Source organism: Gossypium hirsutum, chromosome A06, assembly GCF_007990345.1.
Source record: "Gossypium hirsutum isolate 1008001.06 chromosome A06, Gossypium_hirsutum_v2.1, whole genome shotgun sequence".
Lineage (NCBI taxonomy): Eukaryota > Viridiplantae > Streptophyta > Magnoliopsida > Malvales > Malvaceae > Gossypium > Gossypium hirsutum.
In genome coordinates this window covers 43,799,188-43,812,410 of record NC_053429.1, presented here as the reverse complement: position 1 = coordinate 43,812,410, position 13,223 = coordinate 43,799,188, and the positions used below count along the sequence as shown (strand labels likewise).

The 13,223-nt window shown below is 37.8% G+C and overlaps 1 non-coding gene across 1 annotated transcript; it reads left to right on the top strand.

The window, feature by feature from the left end:
* The first annotated feature begins 10,726 nt into the window (after positions 1–10,726).
* On the top strand, positions 10,727–10,833 carry LOC121231672 (small nucleolar RNA R71). Its single transcript, XR_005929728.1, has one exon. It is a non-coding gene; the product is annotated as a small nucleolar RNA R71 (small nucleolar RNA).
* Positions 10,834–13,223: the final 2,390 nt, after the last annotated feature.

The window sequence follows — 13,223 nt, the reverse complement described above, 5'->3', positions numbered from 1 at the left end:
AGGCTTTATCGTGCTGACCCTGCTCATGTCCTGCCAGTTGTAGAAATTGAAGTTCAGACTGATTTGACCTTTGAGGAGGAGCTTGTGCAAATATTGGCTCGAGATGTTAAGGTTCTCAGAAGGAAATCTGTCCCGTTAGTGAAAGTACTTTGGCGTAATCATGGAAGGGAAGAAGCTACTTGGGAATCAGAAGAGACTATGCGTCAACAATACCCTCAACTAGTTGGATCAGGTAAATTTCGAGGACGAAATTTCTTTAAGGAGGGTAGAGTTGTAATGCCTCAATTTTCGAGAATTCTGTGAATGTTGGCATAGGTTTAATTATGTTAGTGGGCCTCTAGAAGGCCCAAGCTTAAGATAGAACCCGACAATTTTAGTTAATTTTTGTTCCATAAGAAAAATGGGGTGAAATTATGAAATAGAACCTATATGAAAATGTTTGAAAATGCTATACGCTAAATTGAAGTGGCCAAATAAATAAGAGTGCAAAATAGGAGGATTTGCATGACAAACCTCCCATTTTACATGAAGTGGCCAGCCATCATGTTGTTGTAGACAATATGAGCACTTGATATCCATAATTCATGGTACAAATTGATAATGGGTTAGATAAATGTTCCATGATAACGGATTAGGTAAATATTCCATGATAATGGGTTAGGTAAATGTTCCATGATAATGGTTTAGGTAAATGTTCCATGATTGGCATTTCATGTCTTTTGTATTAAAGAATTAAATGGATGAAATATGAAATTTTATTATAAAAAAAAGGGGTGAAAAGAACAAAGTTTTGTCCATCTTTGTTCATCATAGCCTAAAGTTAGAGAAGAGAAAGGAGAGGAGAAAGCTCTTGAATGTTCGGTCACTTGGGGAAGAAAATTGAAGGTAAGTTCATGGTAGTTTGCTTCTATTTTAAGGTTCATGAGTTCTTCTTGATTCTACCTTAACTCTTGAAGCATATTTTGGTTTTTAGTTGTGTTGTGAGCATTTAGTCATGAATTAAAATGAAGGAAATGGTTGTTGTTTCATGTTCTTTTGATGAAAAATGGAAGATAGGTGAAGTTGAGCCAAACAAATGAGCATGCATGTGCCTTAGATGCTAAAGGGAAAAATCGGCTAACATGTTGTGCTTTAAAATGATGAAATGGAGACTATACTTAAGTAAAATCATAGATATGTGATGATTGATTGGTGATATACATGTTTAAATAACAAGCATGCAAGTTAGGTGTGAAAGAGTGATTTGGTAATAAATCTTCTTGGGACAGCAGCAGTAACGTGTGTTTGGAAAATCACCATAAATTGTGGGAGATGAGTTAGAAGCTGCATAAATTATGTAATTAAAGCTTAATGAGTCTAGTTTCAAATGGTATAAACGAGAACATATTTTGAATTCTGTACAATGAGAAATTTGATTCGTAATGAAGAGTGGTCAGATTAGTCAAACAGTGAAACATGGGAAACTTTGAGAAAAATCTGGTATTGATTGGCTAAACCAAAAATTCTGAAAATTTTATGGATAGAAGATATATGAGTCTATTTTTAGCTAAAATTAATGGCACTTGATTTGGAGTTTCGTAGCTCCAGTTATAAATGATTTAGTGACTGTTGCTCAGGAAGATAGCTTGCAGTGAAATTTTGATTATATGGTAAACATTGACAAAAAAATTGTTAATGAGTTGCTTATTGATTTCTTATAAGCTTGCTATGATCTGTAGGTGTGGTTGGCTGAATATTTTAAGGGGTTAATACGTAGTTCATATTTGAATAGTTAGATTAACGTGTTAGTAATCCAATTGTAGGCAATTCGTGTGTGGATCTCGTCAGCATATCATCGCAAACAAGTGTGTAACTAACACCTTCTTTCTTAGTCTGGATCGGCAAAAGTCGAAAAGCCGAAATGTCGAAAATCGATATTTTGCAAATTTTCGAGTGTGCGAATGCTCGTGAGGTAAATCGATTAATGTTTTTGGTAAGCTGCAAAATTTGGACTGCAAAGTGCATGATTTCTGTGCCCTCGATATTTTTGGGCTTAATAGGCCAAAATTGGAATGATGGGCCAACGGGCCCAATTCGGTAAGAACCCTCAGTACGTGATTCTGTTAGTACGTGAAAAGTAGGAATATGCATGAAAAACCCTAAAAAAGATAAATTACTGAAATACCTTTAAAAGTGAAAAATTTACAGTTTTACCCCTAGTAGATAAATTACCGAAATACCCCTAGGGTTAAATTGACCTAAATGCTTGTTTGACTGTTGTTATTTACTGCATGCCATGTTGTTATTATCTGATGCATGGGATTGGGATATTGACGGAGGAAGTACTGAAAGTGACTTGTCCACGTACTGGAGGCTTTGCCTCAATTTACTGTTAACTGAGTAGCAAGGCTACAACTATGGAGTGTTAGGCTGGGTGGGTTGAGCTATTCCCCACATGGAGTGTAGGGCTGGTACGGGTGGAGTGTAGTGGTTGGTGGGTTGAGTAGTCTCCCCAAATGGGCTTGCATATGTTATTGATGTTGCATGTATTTTGAAATGGGTCTATGGGCCATACTGTTATCTGAATAAGGGGCTAAGGCCCAGTTTATTGTAATCTGAAAAGGGCTCTGGTCCAGTACCACTGTTACCTGAATGGGCTTAGGCCCAATAGGCTTGGGCTGACTTGGGCTTTGAATGGGTTTTCCTTACACACTGAGTTTCCCCAAACTCACCCCTTTTATTTTCATCTACGCAGGAAATCCCCAACCATAGTGGGCTTGGAGTTGTGAGGGAATTTGGAGTGGCGAGTGGCCACCCGTTCTAAAAGTTTGATTTTCTTCTGGTGAACTGGACATCCTTTTATTTACGTTTGAAGTTTTGGGTTTTTTTAAATGTAATAAGGTCGCTTAATTATTTTTGATGGTTTTAATATTTATTACTAAGATAGGTATTACTTATTTTAACTGTTGAAATTGGATAGCTTTAGGGCGCGTTTTCAAAAGCAACAATTGATTTCAAAATAACACGACAACAAGCAAAGCTTCCGCAATGAAAGTATTTTCCAAAATTAATCACTTTTCCTAAAAATGACATAATCAAATCGGTTTCCTAGAAATATCCATGACGTTAAGGTGTGGCAATGGCGGTATGCATGTCTAGGGTTGGATCCGAAGGGAGCTTGGTACTTAAGCAGTCCGATGGACTCACCACCTCTTTTCCGGTTTCCTACCTGGTGCACAGCTTCCATTCACTTTAACCTATAATGAAATTATCTTTTAAAACACTAAGTAAGTTTTTCTGGATCAACAATATAAAATGTTTTGAACGCTTCGATGTGGCATGTCGGATCCGGTCATAACGTCTGGGCCGGGTTTGGGGTGTTATAAGGATTGTCGAACCCAAAGGAACCACGAGTACTAGTAATTACTTTCTTTTTATTATCTAGCCTAAAAATTAAGAGATTTTGTTATCTAAACTAATTACTAAACTAAGAATGCACAGAAAGAAAATTTGGGAAAATACTTTTTAGAAAATTCGAATTATTAAGACAATACCTAAGGAAAAATCCACCTAGACTTCACTTGTTATTTGACTCTGAATCGGATGATTTATTCATTTGACTTGATCTGTAGAAATCCCTAAGTTATATTATTATCTCTCTCGAGACTAATAACATCTAACCCTAGGTTGAATAATTGAAATCTCTTTCTAATTAACATCCTAGAATTGCATTAACTCGATCTATGGATTCCCTTATTAGGTTTCACCCTAATCCAGCAAAATCTTGTTACCCTATCTCTAGGCGTGCAATCAACTCCGCTTAATTATGAAAATTTTACTCTTAGACAGGGTCTATTCCTTCTCTGAATAAGAGCATTAACTTGAATCAATATCCTGGAATATTAAAACAAGAATTAAAAACACATAATTAAGAACAAGTCAAATATTTATCATACAATTCAGATAATAATAACAAAATCCGTCTTAGGTTTCATTCCCCTTAGGTATTTAGGCGGTTTAGTTCATAATTATAGAAAAAAACATCTCAGAAGAATAATGAATACAAAACATAAAGAAAACCCAAAACCCGGGAATGAAAATTGAAGGGAGATATTTAGTCTTGATGATGAATCTGGCTTCTGAGATGGACTAATCGGCTTCCCTTGAGTAATTCCTTGCCTCCTACTCTGTGTCTCCCGTCCTAAGTGCCTCCTTAGGCGTTTAAATAGGCTTTAGAATGCCTAAGAGCCCTCAAAATTGGCCTTTTCCAAAAATGTTTATACTTGGGCTCGGCAGGGACACACCCGTGTGACATGTCCGTGTGTGATTACTCCAGCCCGTGGTCAAGGCTGTTGAATAGGCACGGGCGTGTAGTCTACCCGTGTAAGTCATGCTTTGATCCTGCCAAAGGACACGTCCATGTGACACGCCTATTTGAGGAAGTCCAGGCCGAGTTGATTTCCCATGTGGGTCTATTTTCTCCGTTTTTGGCCCGTTTCTCGCTCTTTTTACTCTTCTATGCTCACCTAAGGATAAAACATGAAATTAAAGAATTAGGAGCATCAAATTCACCAAATCTAAGCAGAAACCATCCATAAATGTGCTAAGCTTGGGATAAAAACATGTATAAATTACGGTTTACCAAATAACCCCACACTTAAGCGTTTGCTTGTCCTCAAGGAAAATCCTCAACTAACAATCAAAATAAATTATTCTCAATTTATAATCCCTATGAATAATATCTCAAAATAATCCATAAGTATTCATACATTGAAAATTCAACTAAAAGTACATCAAAGTTTCAAAAATTCCAAGTTGAGTATTTTATCACGAAAACATAGGTGTCTCCCCTTATCTAAGTGATTACCTTCGATCAAAATATCACAGATTTTAACATCCTTACTAAAGATTCACTCAAATCACTCAAGATGTTTAAGGACATCAATCAAAGCACTCATTAGTCAATATGAAAAGCTATTGCCATTGGCTTGCTTGAAAATCAAATCTCCACCACTATAAATTGACCTGATACATCAATCAAAAAGGTCTTTTAGAGGGTTGTAATGTGGCTTTGGTTAAGGGGTGTGGTCATAAGCTGAAAGAAAAGGTTAGAATCGAGATTGAATTGAAAAATTACCTAGCTAGAAAAATAACTAGTCATCAATTGAAAACAAGCGAGCTTCTTCTCAGACTATGGAATTTAGACTCAAGCTAAAAAATGTTGAATTACTACTAATATATGTTGAAGTATTTTTTTTTAAATAAGTCAAATAACATAGAATTTAATTGTTGCAACAAAGAATAAAACATAGCTAAGCAATTAATTTAAATCAAATCTCGACAAAAATAGGGATCAAATTAGGGGATTTCAACAATAATGGGTTATGGGTTAATATTGAGGGTAAATCAATTAGTGGCTTGTTAGGCTCAAAGGGGTTCACTAAGGGTTAATTATGAAGGTAGGCTTGTGTGGAGTGAGTGGGTTAAAACTAAGTGCCTTTATCATCTTGACATATCAAATCAAATGGTGTGGTCTTGACATGCATAATCAAGCAAGTTCTAGAATAACAATTCAATACTGACGCACTCATAATAAAAGTGAGCATGAAAGAAATAAAATATGCTCTAAAGGCTCAAGATCTCACAAAAATTATGGCTTTTTGATGTTCAAACTTGTGAATTTCAACTCAAGATAATACCTAAACTTAGTGAAACAACCTAAAAGTTTTTAATTCTTCAAAAATCAACTTATCATGCTTGATTCCCTAATGTCTTAAAGTTTAAACAATCAATAAATAAATGCCTATGTTTTAATTCAAGACATATCAATAAAAATCATAAATTAATTAAAATTCATTCTAATAGTGATATGAGTGATTCACGTGAGAATAAGACAAAATTCAGGGATTTCTAATGATGATAAAAAAGACCCCCCACACTTAAGATGTACATTGCCCTCAATGTACAAAAATGGATTTATTGAAAAATATAGATATATAATCATAAGATAGGGAGAGAAGTGAAACTTCCTGAATAATGAATGAACTCCTTGATTTGGAGTTATGGAGAATAACCGGCCAAGGCAATGATGAGAGTGGAGGAGGGTACTTCGGTGGTGGTAGCTATGGTCGTGGTCGAGCAGGACATGGCAGTCGTGGAGAACCTTTGCCTGTGGAGTTTTTAGTTCCTATGCGATGATGAGCTTTGGAGCTCTTTATAACTATGATAGAATCAAGAACTTTTTAGGAAATATAAGGAAGCATAATTACTCATAATGAAATAGCTGAAACTATATATTATTCAATAAAAATTATAAAAACTAAAACTAAAATAATAATAAAGGAAAATGAAATAAAAAGTACTTAAATAAGATAAATAAAAATAAAAGTGAAAATAAAAATAATAAATAAATTTTTTTTAAACATCGTCATCGTTGAATGGTTCGTGAGGTGGTAATGGCGATGAGATGTGAAGGTTCTGACAAATCTGATGAAGTGTAGCATCAATGTGATCAAAATGCTGAAAACACTGCTACTCAAATCGAGTAAGGCACTCAGAGATGTCAGAGTATCAAGCCGCCGCATGAACTGGATGATGGATGGGTGGTGGCTGAGACGGCGGGTCCTCATGACGCGGAGGGACATCATTAGTAATATCCTCTGGGTCCTCCTCCTCGGTGGACTAGACGAGGTGGTATTGAAGAGGGTAGGTGCCACTTCGTTTCTTGATCATCCTCATGTTTAGCATGCTCGATATGCCCTGTGGGGACATCTAGCCGATGAGAGTGAGGGAGGATGATTGTGCTGCCATGTTGAGGAGCCCAAAGTGCAGAGCCAATCGAGTCACATAGGGCCCGATAGAGATGACCCCTCTTCTATGTTGCTCCGTCTGATGGCAAATGGCGAGGACGATGAAGTAGGAAAGGTTGAAGACGTTCCCGTTCGCCATGCTCCATAAGAAATAGGCGTAGTGAGTGTTGACGATGCCGGTGCTCTCTTGTTGTCCAGTCAGAGTGCGGGCTAAGATGGCGTGTAGGTATCGCAGGGATGGGGTGAAGGCCGATGCCTTAGAGCGGCTAGGATCATAGGAGGCCGAGGCAAGGACGAAGTCCTTCCAACACTTTGAGGGATAGTAGTGGATGTGGTAGAGGAGGGTGTCGAGTTCATTGTCGTCCATGAACTCCTCCGTGTATAGCTCTAGTGCAATCTCGAACTCGGGTACGCTCAACTGGCGCACTAGACCACCAAGGCAAAATTGGACTGTTCCAGGATCGTTGAAGTTTGTCATAACGACTTGGAGATGAAAGGTCGAGCATATTTCCATCGTGAGCTCGAGGTATGTCAGCTCGATGATCTCAAAGAAGAGCCCCCAGGTTCAGTCATCAGAAGGACTCGGACTGCGTCAGCCATCTGAATTTGTTCAAGTGCGGCCCAGTCAATGCAGCGGCCCACACTTAGAGGTCGGACCCGTAATATCTAAAATAACTCTTCTTGGGGTCCCAAGGAGAACTCGAGGAAAGGGAGCCTAATCTCCACGGTAGGACTCGAGGATGACGCTGCTCCTTTCCTTTTCTTCGAGGCAGGGACATCAGTTTTCTTACCACGTGAGGATGACATTATATACCTGCATTGAAAAGTCAAAGTTCAATCAATACGCCCCAAAAATAGCATGGAAACACAAAACTAAATAGGAATATTTCATGAGACTCGCGTATTAGATGAAGAGAACAAAACTAAAATAACTAAAGCAAGTATATCAAGTTATTAAAATAAGACTATGAGAATAATATGACAGGAATATCTAATGTATGAATGCATGTGGGTAAGCATAAAATCCATGAAAACAAGAAAGATGGATGAATGTAATATGAAAAATGGAAAAATTCTTTAATAATAAGCATGAGTATTTCTATTATTCTACTATGAATGTTCACTTAAAATGGTCAAATGGATCAGAGAAAGCATGAAATAGGTAAAATATTTAAAGAACATAGAGAGAAAAGAGTAAACTAACGCAAAAGGGAGAAGCTTGGGTCATCGAAAACAGTGTTATAGGCGACGCACGGGCATGGCAGGTAGGACGTGTGGAGTTGCAGCGACTAGGGTTAGGGATTTTTGGGGAGGGAGGTGATGAATAGTGAGGGGTTTATATAGATTTTGGGGCACACGACTGTGGGGCACGCCCGTGTGCCCTAATTTTTGACCATTTGTTTCAAGATTTTTAAATTTGGGTGCATCTAACATTCGCCCCACGCCCGTGTTCCTTGGGCGTATAGGTGCACACGGTCGTGTCGCACGGCTGTGTCTTGCTTTGTTCGCTTCTCCCACGTCTGCGTATGATAGCGCACGCTTGTGTTAGTTTGACAATGTCGACCACGGGTGAATGGCACGGGCATGTCGAACGCCCGTGCTAAATTGACAGGTTCGCCCATGATTTCAAAACACGGGCGTGTCACACGTCCGTGTTGGTTTGGCAGTTTCGCCGACGGCCTTATCACATGGCCGTGGCGACTTATCGCATCCCATGTTAGGGAAAAATTTTTTGCCCTGTTTTTACACGGCCGTCTCTCCTCTTGTGGTATGTGCACGGCCTAAGGCACGCCTGTGTGCCTGGCCATGTGGATGAGAAAACCATGTGTTTCAAGACTCAGTTAGTAGGTTAGATGTGAAAAACTAGAATTTAAATGAATCATTACTATTAGTTCTCGGGTTGCCTTCCGAGTAGGTGCTTATTTATAGTCTAAACTTGACTTACCTCTCTGGTGTGTGATCATGGTGGTGCGAGGAGTTTACACTCCTCATCCCTGCTATCAACTTTATCAATATAAGGTTTAAGACGAGTATTGTTTACCTTAAAAGTTTTGAATTTGGGGTGAATCACCTCGACTGTACCATATGGGAAAATACTGAGTACCGTGAGAGGAATTTCTTCATTAGGTTCAAAAGTGGTAATGCGAGGATCTGCTGCATCTAATAGTACTTTGTCTCCAACCTTAAGTTGATTTGGTGATGTATTGAGCTCGTCCTAGCTCGGTTTTGGTTTATCGGGTGTTCTCAATTTTTATGTCTGCCATTCATCTAGTTCCTCGATTTGTAGCCTTCGTTCTTCATAGATAGGTCCTTTGTTGTTGCTTGAACATGGCTCGTGTAGGTTCTTCGAACTTATTTCCTGCAAAGTAGGTTGCACCACATGGTCAATTTTAGTAGTATAATTTATACAACCACCTTCAGTTTTCAATGTGTTACATAAATTACGAGCTTGAAGGGTGATTGTTTCGTCTCCTACACGAAGTGTGAGTTCACCTGTGCCAACATCAATTATTGTTCTAGCGGTTGCTAAAAAGGGGCTCCCTGAAATTAAAGGAACGTTACTATCCTCTTCTATGTCTAGAACAACGAAATCGACTGGGAATATAAATTTGTCAATTTTAACAAGTACATCTTCAATAATCCCCCTAGGAAATCTGATTGTTTTATCGTCTAATTGAATACTCATCCTAGTTTGTTGGGGTTTCCCAAGACCTAATTGCTTAAAAATTTTGGAAGGCATGACATTGATACTAGCCCGTAAATCAGCCAAAGCATTATTAACATCTAGGTTACCAATTAAACAGGGAATCGTAAAACTCCTTAGATGTTTTAATTTGTTGGCCAGCTTATTCTGTAGTATGGCTGAGCAAACCACATTTAGTTCCACATGCAACGCCTTATCCAACTTCCGCTTATTTGTTAAAAGCTCCTTTAAGAATTTTACTGCATTTGTCATCTGCGAAAGAGCTTCAATAAATGATAAGTTAATATGTAACTTCTTTAATAATTTAAGAAATTTACCGAATTGTTCTTCTGTGCGGTCTTTTCTTGTCGCGTTTGGGTATGGCACACGAGGTTTGTATTCTTTACTTACCGGTTTCTGGTCATTGTGGTCCACCACACCCTTACCTTTACTTACTACAGTTTCTTGCCTCTGTTCTGGTTAAGGTGCAACTAACCCTTCCGCATCTTGAATGGTAATTGCATTGATTTGCTCCCTTGGGTTAGATTTAGTGTTACTCGGCAGGCTACCTTGTGGTCATTTAGACATCAATTTAGTGAGCTGACCTATCTGAGTTTTGAGCCCTTTGATCGACGCTTGTTGATTTTTAAGTGCTGTCTCAGTATTCTGAAAATGAGTTTCTAACACGGAGATGAATTTTGTTAGCATCTCCTCAAGGTTCGGCTTTTTCTCTTGTTGGTAGGGTGATTTCTGGAAGCTTGGAGGTGGTGGTGGTCATTGATTCCCTTGGCCTCCCCATGAGAATTTTGGGTGGTTCCTCCAACGTACATTGTAAGTATTACTATAAGGACTATTTTGAGATCGGGGATTATTACCCATGTAATTTTACCGCTCATTCTCCATGTTGTGGCCATAGGGTGGGTATTCTGGATTGCTCGATCCACCTCCATTTGCTTCACACTGCATTATTGGGTGAACCTGTGAAGAACTAAGAAAACCATTAATTTTCTTATTTAAGAGTTCTACCTAATTAGAGAGCATGGTGATCGAATCGACGTTATAAATGCCTACTGCTTTTGTTGGCTTTGTCCTCATGACTTGCCACTGATAATTATTCAGTGACATCTCTTCTCTAAATTCATAAGCATCTTCAGGTGTTTTATTATTGATAGTCCCACCAGTGGCTACGTCAACCATTTGTCGAGTCGAAGGATTCAGGTCATTATGAAACGTTTGAACCTGTAGCCAGAGTGGTAACCCATGGTGAGGGCATCTTCTCAAGAGGTCCTTGTATCTCTCCCATGTATCGTAGAGTGTTTCTAAATCCATCTGCACAAAAGAAGAGATATCATTACGTAATTTAGCCATTTTAGCCGGCGTAAAATATTTTAATAAAAACTTTTCGGTTATTTGTTCCCAAGTAGTGATTGACCCTCATGGCAACGAATTCAACTACTGTTTAGCTTTGTTTTTCAGTGAAAAAGGGAATAATTGAAGGCAAATGGTGCCATCAGAAACGCCATTAATTTTAAATGTATCACATAGTTCCAAAAAGTATGCCAAGTGAGCGTTGGGATCTTCGTCCTGCAAACCATCAAACTGAACAAATTACTGTATCATTTGAATTGTGTTAGGTTTTAGTTCAAAAGTATTTGCAGCTACAACAGGTCTAACTATGCTCGATTCAGTTCCTGTTAAAGAAGGTTTAGCATAATCATACATAGTACGCAGAGCAAGATTCTAATTAGCAGCAATCGCAGGAGGTAATGGATTTTCCTGGTTGTCGGCCATCTCCTCGGTTATGGTTGAAGTATTGTCCTCTTGCTCTTCCTTTGTGTATCATAAGCTTCGCCTTATTTTTCTTCGATTTCTGTGAACTGTGCGATCGATCTCACCATCAAAAAGTAGTGGTCTTGATGGGTTTCTTCTGGTCATAAACTAGAAAAACCTGTTAGAAGAAAATAAATGAAAAAGAAAATAAAAATTTAAATTGCAATAAAAGTAAAATGGCTAAAGTAATAAAAATCGAGTGTTCCTAATATCCTAATATCCTAGTTCATTAGGACACTTTCATTTTTATAACCTTGATACGTGATATTCGCGAAAGGTTTTAAATAGTTATAATTAAGCATTCTTGAAACTAACTATTATCATGATGAAGGCAAGTATACCTATCGAACAGTAGTATAGCTTAAGCAAGACCGGATTGTCGAACCCAAAGGAACCACGAGTACTAGTAATTACTTTCTTTTTATTATCTAGCCTAAAAATTAAGAGATTTTGTTATCTAAACTAATTACTAAACTAAGAATGCACAGAAAGAAAATTTGGGAAATACTTTTTAGAAAATTCGAATGATTAAGACAATACCTAAGGAAAAATCCACCTAGACTTCACTTGTTATTTGACTCTGAACCAGACAATTTATTCATTTGACTTTATCTGTAGAAATCCCTAAGTTATATTATTATCTCTTTCGAGACTAATAACGTCTAACCCTAGGTTGAATAATTGAAATCTCTTTCTAATTAACACCCTAGAATTGCATTAACTCGATCTATGGATTCCCTTATTAGGTTTCACCCTGACCCAGCAAAATCTTGTCACCCTATCTCTAGGCGCGCAATCAACTCTGCTTAATTATGACAGTTTTACTCTTAGACAGGGTCTCTTCCTTCTTTGAATAAGAGCATTAACTTGAATCAATATCCTGGAATATTAAAACAAGAATTAAGAACACATAATTAAGAACAAGTCAAATATTTATCATATAATTCAGATAATAATAACAAGATCCGTCTTAGGTTTCATTCCCCTTAGGAATTTAGGGGGTTTAGTTCATAATTATAGAAGAAAACATCTCATAAGAATAATGAATACAAAACATAAAGAAAACCCAAAACCCTTGAATGGAAATTGAAGGGAGATCTTTAGTCTTGATGATGAATTCGGCTTCTGAGATAGACCAATCGGCTTCCCTTGAGTAATTCCTTGCCTCCTACTCTGCGTCTCCCTTCCTAAGTGCCTCCTCAGGTGTTTAAATAGGCTTTAGAATGCCTAAGATCCCTCAAAATTGGCTTTTTCCGAAATCGGTTTTACTTGGGCTCAGTAGGGACACGCCCGTGTGACACATCCATGTGTGATTACTCCAGCCCGTGGTCAAGGCTGTTGAATAGGCACGGGTGTGTAGTCTATCCGTGTAAGTCATGCTTCGATCCTGCCAAAGGACACGGCTGTGTGACACACCCATGTAAGGAAGTCCAGGCCGTGTTGATTTCCCATGTGGGTCTATTTTCTTCGTTTTCGGCCCGTTTCTCGCTCTTTTTACTCTCCTATGTTCACCTAAGTATAAAACATGAAATTAAAGAATTAAGAGCATCGAATTCACCAAATCTAAGCAGAAACCATCCATAAATGTGCTAGGAATGGGATAAAAACATGTATAAATTACGATTTATCAAACCTCTTTCTCATTCCTTTGAATCATAATTCAATATCTCCATTCTATAATAAAAAACTGAGTTTGACTTACCAACTTTCAAATTATACAATGAGAGAACATAAACAAAGAAGATTTAAACAATGTTGATAATGTATGAACTTAGTCGGCAAAATGGAAATAGACTCAATTAAAAAGGTCAATCCACAATCTTTCATTTTCCACAGTTGTCTTCCAATTGGTTCAAAACTTGATCTATAACATAATTTAATTTAACCTAGAAATTCTAAACACTACACATCAGCTTATAATG